The sequence below is a fragment of the Paramormyrops kingsleyae genome, chromosome 23 (assembly GCF_048594095.1).
Source record: "Paramormyrops kingsleyae isolate MSU_618 chromosome 23, PKINGS_0.4, whole genome shotgun sequence".
NCBI classification, from domain to species: domain Eukaryota; kingdom Metazoa; phylum Chordata; class Actinopteri; order Osteoglossiformes; family Mormyridae; genus Paramormyrops; species Paramormyrops kingsleyae.
In genome coordinates this window covers 2984223-3002977 of record NC_132819.1, presented here as the reverse complement: position 1 = coordinate 3002977, position 18755 = coordinate 2984223, and the positions used below count along the sequence as shown (strand labels likewise).

General features: G+C 41.2%; 17 non-coding genes across 17 annotated transcripts; all 17 read left to right on the top strand.

The window, feature by feature from the left end:
* The first annotated feature begins 266 nt into the window (after nucleotides 1–266).
* On the top strand, nucleotides 267–338 carry trnah-gug (transfer RNA histidin (anticodon GUG)). The gene has a single exon. It is a non-coding gene; the product is annotated as a tRNA-His (tRNA).
* A 911-nt stretch (nucleotides 339–1249) lies between these two features.
* Nucleotides 1250–1321, top strand: trnah-gug (transfer RNA histidin (anticodon GUG)). Its single transcript has one exon. It is a non-coding gene; the product is annotated as a tRNA-His (tRNA).
* A 911-nt stretch (nucleotides 1322–2232) lies between these two features.
* Nucleotides 2233–2304, top strand: trnah-gug (transfer RNA histidin (anticodon GUG)). Its single transcript has one exon. It is a non-coding gene; the product is annotated as a tRNA-His (tRNA).
* A 911-nt stretch (nucleotides 2305–3215) lies between these two features.
* trnah-gug (transfer RNA histidin (anticodon GUG)) lies at nucleotides 3216–3287 on the top strand. The gene has a single exon. It is a non-coding gene; the product is annotated as a tRNA-His (tRNA).
* A 1894-nt stretch (nucleotides 3288–5181) lies between these two features.
* trnah-gug (transfer RNA histidin (anticodon GUG)) lies at nucleotides 5182–5253 on the top strand. The gene has a single exon. It is a non-coding gene; the product is annotated as a tRNA-His (tRNA).
* A 911-nt stretch (nucleotides 5254–6164) lies between these two features.
* On the top strand, nucleotides 6165–6236 carry trnah-gug (transfer RNA histidin (anticodon GUG)). Its single transcript has one exon. It is a non-coding gene; the product is annotated as a tRNA-His (tRNA).
* Nucleotides 6237–7147: 911 nt separating this feature from the next.
* trnah-gug (transfer RNA histidin (anticodon GUG)) lies at nucleotides 7148–7219 on the top strand. The gene has a single exon. It is a non-coding gene; the product is annotated as a tRNA-His (tRNA).
* A 911-nt stretch (nucleotides 7220–8130) lies between these two features.
* trnah-gug (transfer RNA histidin (anticodon GUG)) lies at nucleotides 8131–8202 on the top strand. The gene has a single exon. It is a non-coding gene; the product is annotated as a tRNA-His (tRNA).
* Nucleotides 8203–10096: 1894 nt separating this feature from the next.
* trnah-gug (transfer RNA histidin (anticodon GUG)) lies at nucleotides 10097–10168 on the top strand. The gene has a single exon. It is a non-coding gene; the product is annotated as a tRNA-His (tRNA).
* A 911-nt stretch (nucleotides 10169–11079) lies between these two features.
* trnah-gug (transfer RNA histidin (anticodon GUG)) lies at nucleotides 11080–11151 on the top strand. Its single transcript has one exon. It is a non-coding gene; the product is annotated as a tRNA-His (tRNA).
* Nucleotides 11152–12062: 911 nt separating this feature from the next.
* Nucleotides 12063–12134, top strand: trnah-gug (transfer RNA histidin (anticodon GUG)). The gene has a single exon. It is a non-coding gene; the product is annotated as a tRNA-His (tRNA).
* Nucleotides 12135–13045: 911 nt separating this feature from the next.
* Nucleotides 13046–13117, top strand: trnah-gug (transfer RNA histidin (anticodon GUG)). Its single transcript has one exon. It is a non-coding gene; the product is annotated as a tRNA-His (tRNA).
* A 911-nt stretch (nucleotides 13118–14028) lies between these two features.
* Nucleotides 14029–14100, top strand: trnah-gug (transfer RNA histidin (anticodon GUG)). Its single transcript has one exon. It is a non-coding gene; the product is annotated as a tRNA-His (tRNA).
* A 1873-nt stretch (nucleotides 14101–15973) lies between these two features.
* On the top strand, nucleotides 15974–16045 carry trnah-gug (transfer RNA histidin (anticodon GUG)). Its single transcript has one exon. It is a non-coding gene; the product is annotated as a tRNA-His (tRNA).
* A 911-nt stretch (nucleotides 16046–16956) lies between these two features.
* trnah-gug (transfer RNA histidin (anticodon GUG)) lies at nucleotides 16957–17028 on the top strand. The gene has a single exon. It is a non-coding gene; the product is annotated as a tRNA-His (tRNA).
* Nucleotides 17029–17939: 911 nt separating this feature from the next.
* On the top strand, nucleotides 17940–18011 carry trnah-gug (transfer RNA histidin (anticodon GUG)). The gene has a single exon. It is a non-coding gene; the product is annotated as a tRNA-His (tRNA).
* Nucleotides 18012–18475: 464 nt separating this feature from the next.
* Nucleotides 18476–18547, top strand: trnah-gug (transfer RNA histidin (anticodon GUG)). The gene has a single exon. It is a non-coding gene; the product is annotated as a tRNA-His (tRNA).
* The last annotated feature ends 208 nt before the right edge of the window (nucleotides 18548–18755 follow it).

The following is an 18755-nucleotide window of genomic DNA, read 5'->3' as shown; positions in this document are numbered from 1 at the left end:
AATGTTGCGTATTGAAAAAAATCTTTTGGCAATACATTATCATTTGATATAATGGTCATCACATATGAATTGTACTCTGTGATATTCCATAGGTGGTGACTGTGTAAAATGGCAATGATCTCTTATTACATTAACCAGTGGTCACTTAGAGCTGTATTGTCATTAGGGGAAGAAAATGAATACTCCACTTGTCGGTGGTCATTTTAATAAGGACATGGATGAATGGCATCCTTGTGGTGTTGTTTGGCTAATGACTGTCCAAAGCGGCCGTGATCGTATAGTGGTCAGTACTCTGCGTTGTGGTCGCAGCAACCCCGGTTCGAATCCGGGTCACGGCAGGTGTATCGCCCACTCATATTGGATTTCAATGCATTTACTTCCAAGTGGATGCGTGGTTTTCTGGATACGCGCCACAAATGTTACAGGAGTCTTCGCGTTCTCATCCTGTTTACCTGTGGTGATATTGATGTTGGGCTTTTGACAGGCAGAATCTCAGTACTTTGGAAATTAGAAGCAAACAAGATGCACCTGAGTAAGGCAAGTCCCGAAGTGCTCATTGTCATCACTATAGCTGAAAAGGTGTAAGTGACAAGAGGAAAGAAAAACTGCGTACTACCAGTTAATACATCATAAAACGGAATTTGCGGCCAGTGGTGGACATATGGCAAAATTCAAATAGTAATTGGTGACTATGTATAATTCATTAGCGCACAATGGCACGAAGATAAGTTGTATGAATGGATTGATTTCTGTTCCGATGATCCAATCTCGCTTTGATTTTTCAAAACCTCGCGCTGTGCAGAATGTAATTGATTCAGCAATAAGAACCTGGATCCAGGATGTGCCAGTTATATATTCGGGGTGCAACTGTCGTCCAGTACCTGTTTTTTTACATTTCAGAAAGCGGCCGATATCTTCCGAAAACAACGAATCAAACGAACAAACCATATCTGCTGAAAAGAGTGCAAGCTTCGTATATTTGAAATGTTGCGTATTGAAAAAAATCTTTTGGCAATACATTATCATTTGATATAATGGTCATCACATATGAATTGTACTCTGTGATATTCCATAGGTGGTGACTGTGTAAAATGGCAATGATCTCTTATTACATTAACCAGTGGTCACTAAGAGCTGTATTGTCATTAGGGGAAGAAAATGAATACTCCACTTGTCGGTGGTCATTTTAATAAGGACATGGATGAATGGCATCCTTGTGGTGTTGTTTGGCTAATGACTGTCCAAAGCGGCCGTGATCGTATAGTGGTCAGTACTCTGCGTTGTGGTCGCAGCAACCCCGGTTCGAATCCGGGTCACGGCAGGTGTATCGCCGACTCATATTGGATTTCAATGCATTTACTTCCAAGTGGATGCGTGGTTTTCTGGATACGCGCCACAAATATTACAGGAGTCTTCGCGTTCTCATCCTGTTTACCTGTGGTGATATTGATGTTGGACTTTTGACGGGCAGAATCTCAGTACTTTGGAAATTAGAAGCAAACAAGATGCACCTGAGTAAGGCAAGTCCCGAAGTGCTCATTGTCATCACTATAGCTGAAAAGGTGTAAGTGACAAGAGGAAAGAAAAACTGCGTTCTACCAGTTAATACATCATAAAACGGAATTTGCGGCCAGTGGTGGACATATGGCAAAATTCAAACAGTAATTGGTGACTATGTATAATTCATTAGCGCACAATGGCACGAAGATAAGTTGTGTGAATGGATTGATTTCTGTTCCGATTATCCAATCTCGCTTTGATTTTTCAAAACCTCGCGCTGTGCAGAATGTAATTGATTCAGCAATAAGAAGCTGGATCCGGGATGTGCCAGTTATAAATTCGGTATGGAACTGTCGTCCAGCACCTGTTTTTTTACATTTCAGAAAGCGGCCGATATCTTCCGAAAACAACGAATCAAACGAACAAACCATATCTGCTGAAAAGAGTGCAAGCTTCGTATATTTGAAATGTTGCGTATTGAAAAAAATCTTTTGGCAATACATTATCATTTGATATAATGGTCATCACATATGAATTGTACTCTGTGATATTCCATAGGTGGTGACTGTGTAAAATGGCAATGATCTCTTATTACATTAACCAGTGGTCACTAAGAGCTGTATTGTCATTAGGGGAAGAAAATGAATACTCCACTTGTCGGTGGTCATTTTAATAAGGACATGGATGAATGGCATCCTTGTGGTGTTGTTTGGCTAATGACTGTCCAAAGCGGCCGTGATCGTATAGTGGTCAGTACTCTGCGTTGTGGTCGCAGCAACCCCGGTTCGAATCCGGGTCACGGCAGGTGTATCGCCCAGTCATATTGGATTTCAATGCATTTACTTCCAAGTGGATGCGTTGTTTTCTGGATACGCGCCACAAATGTTACAGGAGTCTTCGCGTTCTCATCCTGTTTACCTGTGGTGATATTGATGTTGGACTTTTGACGGGCAGAATCTCAGTACTTTGGAAATTAGAAGCAAACAAGATGCACCTGAGTAAGGCAAGTCCCGAAGTGCTCATTGTCATCACTATAGCTGAAAAGGTGTAAGTGACAAGAGGAAAGAAAAACTGCGTTCTACCTGTTAATACATCATAAAACGGAATTTGCGGCCAGTGGTGGACATATGGCAAAATTCAAAGAGTAATTGGTGACTATGTATAATTCATTAGCGCACAATGGCACGAAGATAAGTTGTATGAATGGATTGATTTCTGTTCCGATGATCCAATCTCGCTTTGATTTTTCAAAACCTCGCGCTGTGCAGAATGTAATTGATTCAGCAATAAGAAGCTGGATCCGGGATGTGCCAGTTATAAATTCGGTATGGAACTGTCGTCCAGCACCTGTTTTTTTACATTTCAGAAAGCGGCCGATATCTTCCGAAAACAACGAATCAAACGAACAAACCATATCTGCTGAAAAGAGTGCAAGCTTCTTATAGTTGAAATGTTGCGTATTGAAAAAAATCTTTTGGCAATACATTATCATTTGATATAATGGTCATCACATATGAATTGTACTCTGTGATATTCCATAGGTGGTGACTGTGTAAAATGGCAATGATCTCTTATTACATTAACCAGTGGTCACTTAGAGCTGTATTGTCATTAGGGGAAGAAAATGAATACTCCACTTGTCGGTGGTCATTTTAATAAGGACATGGATGAATGGCATCCTTGTGGTGTTGTTTGGCTAATGACTGTCCAAAGCGGCCGTGATCGTATAGTGGTCAGTACTCTGCGTTGTGGTCGCAGCAACCCCGGTTCGAATCCGGGTCACGGCAGGTGTATCGCCCACTCATATTGGATTTCAATGCATTTACTTCCAAGTGGATGCGTGATTTTCTGGATACGCGCCACAAATGTTACAGGAGTCTTCGCGTTCTCATCCTGTTTACCTGTGGTGATATTGATGTTGGACTTTTGACGGGCAGAATCTCAGTACTTTGGAAATTAGAAGCAAACAAGATGCACCTGAGTAAGGCAAGTCCCGAAGTGCTCATTGTCATCACTATAGTTGAAAAGGTGTAAGTGACAAGAGGAAAGAAAAACTGCGTTCTACCTGTTAATACATCATAAAACGGAATTTGCGGCCAGTGGTGGACATATGGCAAAATTCAAAGAGTAATTGGTGACTATGTATAATTCATTAGCGCACAATGGCACGAAGATAAGTTGTATGAATGGATTGATTTCTGTTCCGATGATCCAATCTCGCTTTGATTTTTCAAAACCTCGCGCTGTGCAGAATGTAATTGATTCAGCAATAAGAAGCTGGATCCGGGATGTGCCAGTTATAAATTCGGTATGGAACTGTCGTCCAGCACCTGTTTTTTTACATTTCAGAAAGCGGCCGATATCTTCCGAAAACAACGAATCAAACGAACAAACCATATCTGCTGAAAAGAGTACAAGCTTCTTATAGTTGAAATGTTGCGTATTGAAAAAAATCTTTTGGCAATACATTATCATTTGATATAATGGTCATCACATATGAATTGTACTCTGTGATATTCCATAGGTGGTGACTGTGTAAAATGGGAATGATCTCTTATTACATTAACCAGTGGTCACTAAGAGCTGTATTGTCATTAGGGGAAGAAAATGAATACTCCACTTGTCGGTGGTCATTTTAGTAAGAACATGGATGAATGGCATCCTTGTGGTGTTGTTTGGCTAATGACTGTCCAAAGCGGCCGTGATCGTATAGTGGTTAGTACTCTGCGTTGTGGCCGCAGCAACTCCGGTTCGAATCCGGGTCACGGCAGGTGTATCGCCCACTCATATTAGATTTCAATGCATTTACTTCCAAGTGGATGCGTGGTTTTCTGGATACGCGCCACAAATGTTACAGGAGTCTTCGCGTTCTCATCCTGTTTACCTGTGGTGATATTGATGTTGGGCTTTTGACAGGCAGAATCTCAGTACTTTGGAAATTAGAAGCAAACAAGATGCACCTGAGTAAGGCAAGTCCCGAAGTGCTCATTGTCATCACTATAGCTGAAAAGGTGTAAGTGACAAGAGGAAAGAAAAACTGCGTTCTACCAGTTAATACATCATAAAACGGAATTTGCGGCCAGTGGTGGACATATGGCAAAATTCAAAGAGTAATTGGTGACTATGTATAATTCATTAGCGCACAATGGCACGAAGATAAGTTGTATGAATGGATTGATTTCTGTCCCGATGATCCAATCTCGCTTTGATTTTTCAAAACCTCGCGCTGTGCAGAATGTAATTGGTTAAGCAATAAGAACCTGGATCCAGGATGTGCCAGTTATATATTCGGGGTGCAACTGTCGTCCAGTACCTGTTTTTTTACATTTCAGAAAGCGGCCGATATCTTCCGAAAACAACGAATCAAACGAACAAACCATATCTGCTGAAAAGAGTGCAAGCTTCTTATAGTTGAAATGTTGCGTATTGAAAAAAATCTTTTGGCAATACATTATCATTTGATATAATGGTCATCACATATGAATTGTACTCTGTGATATTCCATAGGTGGTGACTGTGTAAAATGGCAATGATCTCTTACTACATTAACCAGTGGTCACTTAGAGCTGTATTGTCATTAGGGGAAGAAAATGAATACTCCACTTGTCGGTGGTCATTTTAATAAGGACATGGATGAATGGCATCCTTGTGGTGTTGTTTGGCTAATGACTGTCCAAAGCGGCCGTGATCGTATAGTGGTCAGTACTCTGCGTTGTGGTCGCAGCAACCCCGGTTCGAATCCGGGTCACGGCAGGTGTATCGCCCACTCATATTGGATTTCAATGCATTTACTTCCAAGTGGATGCGTGGTTTTCTGGATACGCGCCACAAATGTTACAGGAGTCTTCGCGTTCTCATCCTGTTTACCTGTGGTGATATTGATGTTGGACTTTTGACGGGCAGAATCTCAGTACTTTGGAAATTAGAAGCAAACAAGATGCACCTGAGTAAGGCAAGTCCCGAAGTGCTCATTGTCATCACTATAGCTGAAAAGGTGTAAGTGACAAGAGGAAAGAAAAACTGCGTTCTACCAGTTAATACATCATAAAACGGAATTTGCGGCCAGTGGTGGACATATGGCAAAATTCAAATAGTAATTGGTGACTATGTATAATTCATTAGCGCACAATGGCACGAAGATAAGTTGTATGAATGGATTGATTTCTGTTCCGATGATCCAATCTCGCTTTGATTTTTCAAAACCTCGCGCTGTGCAGAATGTAATTGATTCAGCAATAAGAAGCTGGATCCGGGATGTGCCAGTTATAAATTCGGTATGGAACTGTCGTCCAGCACCTGTTTTTTTACATTTCAGAAAGCGGCCGATATCTTCCGAAAACAACGAATCAAACGAACAAACCATATCTGCTGAAAAGAGTGCAAGCTTCTTATAGTTGAAATGTTGCGTATTGAAAAAAATCTTTTGGCAATACATTATCATTTGATATAATGGTCATCACATATGAATTGTACTCTGTGATATTCCATAGGTGGTGACTGTGTAAAATGGCAATGATCTCTTATTACATTAACCAGTGGTCACTTAGAGCTGTATTGTCATTAGGGGAAGAAAATGAATACTCCACTTGTCGGTGGTCATTTTAATAAGGACATGGATGAATTGCATCCTTGTGGTGTTGTTTGGCTAATGACTGTCCAAAGCGGCCGTGATCGTATAGTGGTCAGTACTCTGCGTTGTGGTCGCAGCAACCCCGGTTCGAATCCGGGTCACGGCAGGTGTATCGCCCACTCATATTGGATTTCAATGCATTTACTTCCAAGTGGATGCGTGGTTTTCTGGATACGCGCCACAAATGTTACAGGAGTCTTCGCGTTCTCATCCTGTTTACCTGTGGTGATATTGATGTTGGGCTTTTGACAGGCAGAATCTCAGTACTTTGGAAATTAGAAGCAAACAAGATGCACCTGAGTAAGGCAAGTCCCGAAGTGCTCATTGTCATCACTATAGCTGAAAAGGTGTAAGTGACAAGAGGAAAGAAAAACTGCGTTCTACCAGTTAATACATCATAAAACGGAATTTGCGGCCAGTGGTGGACATATGGCAAAATTCAAAGAGTAATTGGTGACTATGTATAATTCATTAGCGCACAATGGCACGAAGATAAGTTGTATGAATGGATTGATTTCTGTCCCGATGATCCAATCTCGCTTTGATTTTTCAAAACCTCGCGCTGTGCAGAATGTAATTGGTTAAGCAATAAGAACCTGGATCCAGGATGTGCCAGTTATATATTCGGGGTGCAACTGTCGTCCAGTACCTGTTTTTTTACATTTCAGAAAGCGGCCGATATCTTCCGAAAACAACGAATCAAACGAACAAACCATATCTGCTGAAAAGAGTGCAAGCTTCTTATAGTTGAAATGTTGCGTATTGAAAAAAATCTTTTGGCAATACATTATCATTTGATATAATGGTCATCACATATGAATTGTACTCTGTGATATTCCATAGGTGGTGACTGTGTAAAATGGCAATGATCTCTTACTACATTAACCAGTGGTCACTTAGAGCTGTATTGTCATTAGGGGAAGAAAATGAATACTCCACTTGTCGGTGGTCATTTTAATAAGGACATGGATGAATGGCATCCTTGTGGTGTTGTTTGGCTAATGACTGTCCAAAGCGGCCGTGATCGTATAGTGGTCAGTACTCTGCGTTGTGGTCGCAGCAACCCCGGTTCGAATCCGGGTCACGGCAGGTGTATCGCCCACTCATATTGGATTTCAATGCATTTACTTCCAAGTGGATGCGTGGTTTTCTGGATACGCGCCACAAATGTTACAGGAGTCTTCGCGTTCTCATCCTGTTTACCTGTGGTGATATTGATGTTGGACTTTTGACGGGCAGAATCTCAGTACTTTGGAAATTAGAAGCAAACAAGATGCACCTGAGTAAGGCAAGTCCCGAAGTGCTCATTGTCATCACTATAGCTGAAAAGGTGTAAGTGACAAGAGGAAAGAAAAACTGCGTTCTACCAGTTAATACATCATAAAACGGAATTTGCGGCCAGTGGTGGACATATGGCAAAATTCAAATAGTAATTGGTGACTATGTATAATTCATTAGCGCACAATGGCACGAAGATAAGTTGTATGAATGGATTGATTTCTGTTCCGATGATCCAATCTCGCTTTGATTTTTCAAAACCTCGCGCTGTGCAGAATGTAATTGATTCAGCAATAAGAAGCTGGATCCGGGATGTGCCAGTTATAAATTCGGTATGGAACTGTCGTCCAGCACCTGTTTTTTTACATTTCAGAAAGCGGCCGATATCTTCCGAAAACAACGAATCAAACGAACAAACCATATCTGCTGAAAAGAGTGCAAGCTTCTTATAGTTGAAATGTTGCGTATTGAAAAAAATCTTTTGGCAATACATTATCATTTGATATAATGGTCATCACATATGAATTGTACTCTGTGATATTCCATAGGTGGTGACTGTGTAAAATGGCAATGATCTCTTATTACATTAACCAGTGGTCACTTAGAGCTGTATTGTCATTAGGGGAAGAAAATGAATACTCCACTTGTCGGTGGTCATTTTAATAAGGACATGGATGAATGGCATCCTTGTGGTGTTGTTTGGCTAATGACTGTCCAAAGCGGCCGTGATCGTATAGTGGTCAGTACTCTGCGTTGTGGTCGCAGCAACCCCGGTTCGAATCCGGGTCACGGCAGGTGTATCGCCCACTCATATTGGATTTCAATGCATTTACTTCCAAGTGGATGCGTGGTTTTCTGGATACGCGCCACAAATGTTACAGGAGTCTTCGCGTTCTCATCCTGTTTACCTGTGGTGATATTGATGTTGGGCTTTTGACAGGCAGAATCTCAGTACTTTGGAAATTAGAAGCAAACAAGATGCACCTGAGTAAGGCAAGTCCCGAAGTGCTCATTGTCATCACTATAGCTGAAAAGGTGTAAGTGACAAGAGGAAAGAAAAACTGCGTACTACCAGTTAATACATCATAAAACGGAATTTGCGGCCAGTGGTGGACATATGGCAAAATTCAAATAGTAATTGGTGACTATGTATAATTCATTAGCGCACAATGGCACGAAGATAAGTTGTATGAATGGATTGATTTCTGTTCCGATGATCCTATCTCGCTTTGATTTTTCAATACCTCGCGCTGTGCAGAATGTAATTGATTCAGCAATAAGAAGCTGGATCCGGGATGTGCCAGTTATAAATTCGGTATGGAACTGTCGTCCAGCACCTGTTTTTTTACATTTCAGAAAGCGGCCGATATCTTCCGAAAACAACGAATCAAACGAACAAACCATATCTGCTGAAAAGAGTGCAAGCTTCTTATAGTTGAAATGTTGCGTATTGAAAAAAATCTTTTGGCAATACATTATCATTTGATATAATGGTCATCACATATGAATTGTACTCTGTGATATTCCATAGGTGGTGACTGTGTAAAATGGCAATGATCTCTTATTACATTAACCAGTGGTCACTTAGAGCTGTATTGTCATTAGGGGAAGAAAATGAATACTCCACTTGTCGGTGGTCATTTTAATAAGGACATGGATGAATGGCATCCTTGTGGTGTTGTTTGGCTAATGACTGTCCAAAGCGGTCGTGATCGTATAGTGGTCAGTACTCTGCGTTGTGGTCGCAGCAACCCCGGTTCGAATCCGGGTCACGGCAGGTGTATCGCCCACTCATATTGGATTTCAATGCATTTACTTCCAAGTGGATGCGTGGTTTTCTGGATACGCGCCACAAATGTTACAGGAGTCTTCGCGTTCTCATCCTGTTTACCTGTGGTGATATTGATGTTGGACTTTTGACAGGCAGAATCTCAGTACTTTGGAAATTAGAAGCAAACAAGATGCACCTGAGTAAGGCAAGTCCCGAAGTGCTCATTGTCATCACTATAGCTGAAAAGGTGTAAGTGACAAGAGGAAAGAAAAACTGCGTTCTACCAGTTAATACATCATAAAACGGAATTTGCGGCCAGTGGTGGACATATGGCAAAATTCAAAGAGTAATTGGTGACTATGTATAATTCATTAGCGCACAATGGCACGAAGATAAGTTGTATGAATGGATTGATTTCTGTCCCGATGATCCAATCTCGCTTTGATTTTTCAAAACCTCGCGCTGTGCAGAATGTAATTGGTTAAGCAATAAGAACCTGGATCCAGGATGTGCCAGTTATAAATTCGGTATGGAACTGTCGTCCAGCACCTGTTTTTTTACATTTCAGAAAGCGGCCGATATCTTCCGAAAACAACGAATCAAACGAACAAACCATATCTGCTGAAAAGAGTGCAAGCTTCTTATAGTTGAAATGTTGCGTATTGAAAAAAATCTTTTGGCAATACATTATCATTTGATATAATGGTCATCACATATGAATTGTACTCTGTGATATTCCATAGGTGGTGACTGTGTAAAATGGCAATGATCTCTTACTACATTAACCAGTGGTCACTTAGAGCTGTATTGTCATTAGGGGAAGAAAATGAATACTCCACTTGTCGGTGGTCATTTTAATAAGGACATGGATGAATGGCATCCTTGTGGTGTTGTTTGGCTAATGACTGTCCAAAGCGGCCGTGATCGTATAGTGGTCAGTACTCTGCGTTGTGGTCGCAGCAACCCCGGTTCGAATCCGGGTCACGGCAGGTGTATCGCCCACTCATATTGGATTTCAATGCATTTACTTCCAAGTGGATGCGTGGTTTTCTGGATACGCGCCACAAATGTTACAGGAGTCTTCGCGTTCTCATCCTGTTTACCTGTGGTGATATTGATGTTGGACTTTTGACGGGCAGAATCTCAGTACTTTGGAAATTAGAAGCAAACAAGATGCACCTGAGTAAGGCAAGTCCCGAAGTGCTCATTGTCATCACTATAGCTGAAAAGGTGTAAGTGACAAGAGGAAAGAAAAACTGCGTTCTACCAGTTAATACATCATAAAACGGAATTTGCGGCCAGTGGTGGACATATGGCAAAATTCAAATAGTAATTGGTGACTATGTATAATTCATTAGCGCACAATGGCACGAAGATAAGTTGTATGAATGGATTGATTTCTGTTCCGATGATCCAATCTCGCTTTGATTTTTCAAAACCTCGCGCTGTGCAGAATGTAATTGATTCAGCAATAAGAAGCTGGATCCGGGATGTGCCAGTTATAAATTCGGTATGGAACTGTCGTCCAGCACCTGTTTTTTTACATTTCAGAAAGCGGCCGATATCTTCCGAAAACAACGAATCAAACGAACAAACCATATCTGCTGAAAAGAGTGCAAGCTTCTTATAGTTGAAATGTTGCGTATTGAAAAAAATCTTTTGGCAATACATTATCATTTGATATAATGGTCATCACATATGAATTGTACTCTGTGATATTCCATAGGTGGTGACTGTGTAAAATGGCAATGATCTCTTATTACATTAACCAGTGGTCACTTAGAGCTGTATTGTCATTAGGGGAAGAAAATGAATACTCCACTTGTCGGTGGTCATTTTAATAAGGACATGGATGAATGGCATCCTTGTGGTGTTGTTTGGCTAATGACTGTCCAAAGCGGCCGTGATCGTATAGTGGTCAGTACTCTGCGTTGTGGTCGCAGCAACCCCGGTTCGAATCCGGGTCACGGCAGGTGTATCGCCCACTCATATTGGATTTCAATGCATTTACTTCCAAGTGGATGCGTGGTTTTCTGGATACGCGCCACAAATGTTACAGGAGTCTTCGCGTTCTCATCCTGTTTACCTGTGGTGATATTGATGTTGGGCTTTTGACAGGCAGAATCTCAGTACTTTGGAAATTAGAAGCAAACAAGATGCACCTGAGTAAGGCAAGTCCCGAAGTGCTCATTGTCATCACTATAGCTGAAAAGGTGTAAGTGACAAGAGGAAAGAAAAACTGCGTTTTACCAGTTAATACATCATAAAACGGAATTTGCGGCCAGTGGTGGACATATGGCAAAATTCAAAGAGTAATTGGTGACTATGTATAATTCATTAGCGCACAATGGCACGAAGATAAGTTGTATGAATGGATTGATTTCTGTTCCGATGATCCAATCTCGCTTTGATTTTTCAAAACCTCGCGCTGTGCAGAATGTAATTGATTCAGCAATAAGAAGCTGGATCCGGGATGTGCCAGTTATAAATTCGGTATGGAACTGTCGTCCAGCACCTGTTTTTTTACATTTCAGAAAGCGGCCGATATCTTCCGAAAACAACGAATCAAACGAACAAACCATATCTGCTGAAAAGAGTGCAAGCTTCGTATAGTTGAAATGTTGCGTATTGAAAAAAATCTTTTGGCAATACATTATCATTTGATATAATGGTCATCACATATGAATTGTACTCTGTGATATTCCATAGGTGGTGACTGTGTAAAATGGCAATGATCTCTTATTACATTAACCAGTGGTCACTAAGAGCTGTATTGTCATTAGGGGAAGAAAATGAATACTCCACTTGTCGGTGGTCATTTTAATAAGGACATGGATGAATGGCATCCTTGTGGTGTTGTTTGGCTAATGACTGTCCAAAGCGGCCGTGATCGTATAGTGGTTAGTACTCTGCGTTGTGGCCGCAGCAACCCCGGTTCGAATCCGGGTCACGGCAGGTGTATCGCCCACTCATATTAGATTTCAAAGCATTTACTTCCAAGTGGATGCGTGGTTTTCTGGATACGCGCCACAAATGTTACAGGAGTCTTCGCGTTCTCATCCTGTTTACCTGTGGTGATATTGATGTTGGACTTTTGACGGGCAGAATCTCAGTACTTTGGATATTAGAAGCAAACAAGATGCACCTGAGAAAGGCAAGTCCCGAAGTGCTCATTGTCATCACTATAGCTGAAAAGGTGTAAGTGACAAGAGGAAAGAAAAACTGCGTTTTACCAGTTAATACATCATAAAACGGAATTTGCGGCCAGTGGTGGACATATGGCAAAATTCAAAGAGAAATTGGTGACTATGTATAATTCATTAGCGCACAATGGCACGAAGATAAGTTGTATGAATGGATTGATTTCTGTTCCGATGATCCAATCTCGCTTTGATTTTTCAAAACCTCGCGCTGTGCAGAATGTAATTGATTCAGCAATAAGAAGCTGGATCCGGGATGTGCCAGTTATAAATTCGGTATGGAACTGTCGTCCAGCACCTGTTTTTTTACATTTCAGAAAGCGGCCGATATCTTCCGAAAACAACGAATCAAACGAACAAACCATATCTGCTGAAAAGAGTGCAAGCTTCGTATAGTTGAAATGTTGCGTATTGAAAAAAATCTTTTGGCAATACATTATCATTTGATATAATGGTCATCACATATGAATTGTACTCTGTGATATTCCATAGGTGGTGACTGTGTAAAATGGCAATGATCTCTTATTACATTAACCAGTGGTCACTAAGAGCTGTATTGTCATTAGGGGAAGAAAATGAATACTCCACTTGTCGGTGGTCATTTTAATAAGGACATGGATGAATGGCATCCTTGTGGTGTTGTTTGGCTAATGACTGTCCAAAGCGGCCGTGATCGTATAGTGGTCAGTACTCTGCGTTGTGGCCGCAGCAACCCCGGTTCGAATCCGGGTCACGGCAGGTGTATCGCCCAGTCATATTGGATTTCAATGCATTTACTTCCAAGTGGATGCGTTGTTTTCTGGATACGCGCCACAAATGTTACAGGAGTCTTCGCGTTCTCATCCTGTTTACCTGTGGTGATATTGATGTTGGACTTTTGACGGGCAGAATCTCAGTACTTTGGAAATTAGAAGCAAACAAGATGCACCTGAGTAAGGCAAGTCCCGAAGTGCTCATTGTCATCACTATAGCTGAAAAGGTGTAAGTGACAAGAGGAAAGAAAAACTGCGTTCTACCAGTTAATACATCATAAAACGGAATTTGCGGCCAGTGGTGGACATATGGCAAAATTCAAAGAGTAATTGGTGACTATGTATAATTCATTAGCGCACAATGGCACGAAGATAAGTTGTATGAATGGATTGATTTCTGTTCCGATGATCCAATCTCGCTTTGATTTTTCAAAACCTCGCGCTGTGCAGAATGTAATTGATTCAGCAATAAGAAGCTGGATCCGGGATGTGCCAGTTATAAATTCGGTATGGAACTGTCGTCCAGCACCTGTTTTTTTACATTTCAGAAAGCGGCCGATATCTTCCGAAAACAACGAATCAAACGAACAAACCATATCTGCTGAAAAGAGTGCAAGCTTCGTATAGTTGAAATGTTGCGTATTGAAAAAAATCTTTTGGCAATACATTATCATTTGATATAATGGTCATCACATATGAATTGTACTCTGTGATATTCCATAGGTGGTGACTGTGTAAAATGGCAATGATCTCTTATTACATTAACCAGTGGTCACTAAGAGCTGTATTGTCATTAGGGGAAGAAAATGAATACTCCACTTGTCGGTGGTCATTTTAATAAGGACATGGATGAATGGCATCCTTGTGGTGTTGTTTGGCTAATGACTGTCCAAAGCGGCCGTGATCGTATAGTGGTCAGTACTCTGCGTTGTGGTCGCAGCAACCCCGGTTCGAATCCGGGTCACGGCAGGTGTATCGCCCACTCGTATTAGATTTCAATGCATTTTCTTCCAAGTGGATGCGTGGTTTTCTGGATACGCGCCACAAATGTTACAGGAGTCTTCGCGTTCTCATCCTGTTTACCTGTGGTGATATTGATGTTGGACTTTTGACGGGCAGAATCTCAGTACTTTGGAAATTAGAAGCAAACAAGATGCACCTGAGTAAGGCAAGTCCCGAAGTGCTCATTGTCATCACTATAGCTGAAAAGGTGTAAGTGACAAGAGGAAAGAAAAACTGCGTTCTACCAGTTAATACATCATAAAACGGAATTTGCGGCCAGTGGTGGACATATGGCAAAATTCAAAGAGTAATTGGTGACTATGTATAATTCATTAGCGCACAATGGCACGAAGATAAGTTGTATGAATGGATTGATTTCTGTTCCGATGATCCAATCTCGCTTTGATTTTTCAAAACCTCGCGCTGTGCAGAATGTAATTGATTCAGCAATAAGAAGCTGGATCCGGGATGTGCCAGTTATAAATTCGGTATGGAACTGTCGTCCAGCACCTGTTTTTTACATTTCAGAAAGCGGCCGATATCTTCCGAAAACAACGAATCAAACGAACAAACCATATCTGTTGAAAAGAGTGCAAGCTTCGTATAGTTGAAATGTTGCGTAAAGAAAAAAATCTTTTGGCAATACATTATCATTTCATATAATGGTCATCACATATGAATTGTACTCTGTGATATTCCATAGGTGGTGACTGTGTAAAATGGCAATGATCTCTTATTACATTAACCAGTGGTCACTAAGAGCTGTATTGTCATTAGGGGAAGAAAATGAATACTCCACTTGTCGGTGGTCATTTTAATAAGGACATGGATGAATGGCATCCTTGTGTTGTTTGGCTAATGACTGTCCAAAGCGGCCGTGATCGTATAGTGGTCAGTACTCTGCGTTGTGGTCGATATAATATACGGCAGGTGTATCGCCCACTAGTATTAGATTTCAATGCATTTACTTCCAAGTGGATGCGTGGTTTTCTGGATACGCGCCACAAATGTTACAGGAGTCTTCGCGTTCTCATCCTGTTTACCTGTGGTGATATTGATGTTGGACTTTTGACGGGCAGAATCTCAGTACTTTGGAAATTAGAAGCAAACAAGATGCACCTGAGTAAGGCAAGTCCCGAAGTGCTCATTGTCATCACTATAGCTGAAAAGGTGTAAGTGACAAGAGGAAAGAAAAACTGCGTTCTACCAGTTAATACATCATAAAACGGAATTTGCGGCCAGTGGTGGACATATGGCAAAATTCAAACAGTAATTGGTGACTATGTATAATTCATTAGCGCACAATGGCACGAAGATAAGTTGTGTGAATGGATTGATTTCTGTTCCGATTATCCAATCTCGCTTTGATTTTTCAAAACCTCGCGCTGTGCAGAATGTAATTGATTCAGCAATAAGAAGCTGGATCCGGGATGTGCCAGTTATAAATTCGGTATGGAACTGTCGTCCAGCACCTGTTTTTTTACATTTCAGAAAGCGGCCGATATCTTCCGAAAACAACGAATCAAACGAACAAACCATATCTGCTGAAAAGAGTGCAAGCTTCGTATATTTGAAATGTTGCGTATTGAAAAAAATCTTTTGGCAATACATTATCATTTGATATAATGGTCATCACATATGAATTGTACTCTGTGATATTCCATAGGTGGTGACTGTGTAAAATGGCAATGATCTCTTATTACATTAACCAGTGGTCACTAAGAGCTGTATTGTCATTAGGGGAAGAAAATGAATACTCCACTTGTCGGTGGTCATTTTAATAAGGACATGGATGAATGGCATCCTTGTGGTGTTGTTTGGCTAATGACTGTCCAAAGCGGCCGTGATCGTATAGTGGTCAGTACTCTGCGTTGTGGTCGCAGCAACCCCGGTTCGAATCCGGGTCACGGCAGGTGTATCGCCCAGTCATATTGGATTTCAATGCATTTACTTCCAAGTGGATGCGTTGTTTTCTGGATACGCGCCACAAATGTTACAGGAGTCTTCGCGTTCTCATCCTGTTTACCTGTGGTGATATTGATGTTGGACTTTTGACGGGCAGAATCTCAGTACTTTGGAAATTAGAAGCAAACAAGATGCACCTGAGTAAGGCAAGTCCCGAAGTGCTCATTGTCATCACTATAGCTGAAAAGGTGTAAGTGACAAGAGGAAAGAAAAACTGCGTTCTACCAGTTAATACATCATAAAACGGAATTTGCGGCCAGTGGTGGACATATGGCAAAATTCAAACAGTAATTGGTGACTATGTATAATTCATTAGCGCACAATGGCACGAAGATAAGTTGTGTGAATGGATTGATTTCTGTTCCGATTATCCAATCTCGCTTTGATTTTTCAAAACCTCGCGCTGTGCAGAATGTAATTGATTCAGCAATAAGAAGCTGGATCCGGGATGTGCCAGTTATAAATTCGGTATGGAACTGTCGTCCAGCACCTGTTTTTTTACATTTCAGAAAGCGGCCGATATCTTCCGAAAACAACGAATCAAACGAACAAACCATATCTGCTGAAAAGAGTGCAAGCTTCGTATATTTGAAATGTTGCGTATTGAAAAAAATCTTTTGGCAATACATTATCATTTGATATAATGGTCATCACATATGAATTGTACTCTGTGATATTCCATAGGTGGTGACTGTGTAAAATGGCAATGATCTCTTATTACATTAACCAGTGGTCACTAAGAGCTGTATTGTCATTAGGGGAAGAAAATGAATACTCCACTTGTCGGTGGTCATTTTAATAAGGACATGGATGAATGGCATCCTTGTGGTGTTGTTTGGCTAATGACTGTCCAAAGCGGCCGTGATCGTATAGTGGTCAGTACTCTGCGTTGTGGTCGCAGCAACCCCGGTTCGAATCCGGGTCACGGCAGGTGTATCGCCTAGTCATATTGGATTTTAATGCATTTACTTCCAAGTGGATGCGTTGTTTTCTGGATGCGCGCCACAAATGTTACAGGAATCTTCGCGTTCTCATCCTGTTTACCTGTGGTGATATTGATGTTGGACCTTTGACGGGCAGAATCTCAGTACTTTGGAAATTAGAAGCAAACAAGATGCACCTGAGTAAGGCAAGTCCCGAAGTGCTCATTGTCATCACTATAGCTGAAAAGGTGTAAGTGACAAGAGGAAAGAAAAACTGCGTTCTACCAGTTAATACATCATAAAACGGAATTTGCGGCCAGTGGTGGACATATGGCAAAATTCAAAGAGTAATTGGTGACTATGTATAATTCATTAGCGCACAATGGCACGAAGATAAGTTGTATGAATGGATTGATTTCTGTTCCGATGATCCAATCTCGCTTTGATTTTTCAAAACCTCGCGCTGTGCAGAATGTAATTGATTCAGCAATAAGAAGCTGGATCCGGGATGTGCCAGTTATAAATTCGGTATGGAACTGTCGTCCAGCACCTGTTTTTTTACATTTCAGAAAGCGGCCGATATCTTCCGAAAACAACGAATCAAACGAACAAACCATATCTGCTGAAAAGAGTGCAAGCTTCTTATAGTTGAAATGTTGCGTATTGAAAAAAATCTTTTGGCAATACATTATCATTTGATATAATGGTCATCACATATGAATTGTACTCTGTGATATTCCATAGGTGGTGACTGTGTAAAATGGCAATGATCTCTTATTACATTAACCAGTGGTCACTAAGAGCTGTATTGTCATTAGGGGAAGAAAATGAATACTCCACTTGTCGGTGGTCATTTTAATAAGGACATGGATGAATGGCATCCTTGTGGTGTTGTTTGGCTAATGACTGTCCAAAGCGGCCGTGATCGTATAGTGGTTAGTACTCTGCGTTGTGGCCGCAGCAACCCCGGTTCGAATCCGGGTCACGGCAGGTGTATCGCCCACTCGTATTAGATTTCAATGCATTTACTTCCAAGTGGATGCGTGGTTTTCTGGATACGCGCCACAAATGTTACAGGAGTCTTCGAGTTCTCATCCTGTTTACCTGTGGTGATATTGATGTTGGACTTTTGACGGGCAGAATCTCAGTACTTTGGAAATTAGAAGCAAACAAGCTTCGTATAGTTGAAATGTTGCGTATTGAAAAAAATCTTTTGGCAATACATTATCATTTGATATAATGGTCATCACATATGAATTGTACTCTGTGATATTCCATAGGTGGTGACTGTGTAAAATGGCAATGATCTCTTATTACATTAACCAGTGGTCACTAAGAGCTGTATTGTCATTAGGGGAAGAAAATGAATACTCCACTTGTCGGTGGTCATTTTAATAAGGACATGGATGAATGGCATCCTTGTGGTGTTGTTTGGCTAATGACTGTCCAAAGCGGCCGTGATCGTATAGTGGTTAGTACTCTGCGTTGTGGCCGCAGCAACCTCGGTTCGAATCCGGGTCACGGCAGGTGTATCGCCCACTCTTATTAGATTTCAATGCATTTACTTCCAAGTGGATGCGTGGTTTTCTGGATACGCGCCACAAATGTTACAGGAGTCTTCGAGTTCTCATCCTGTTTACCTGTGGTGATATTGATGTTGGACTTTTGACGGGCAGAATCTCAGTACTTTGGAAATTAGAAGCAAACAAGATGCACCTGAGTAAGGCAAGTCCC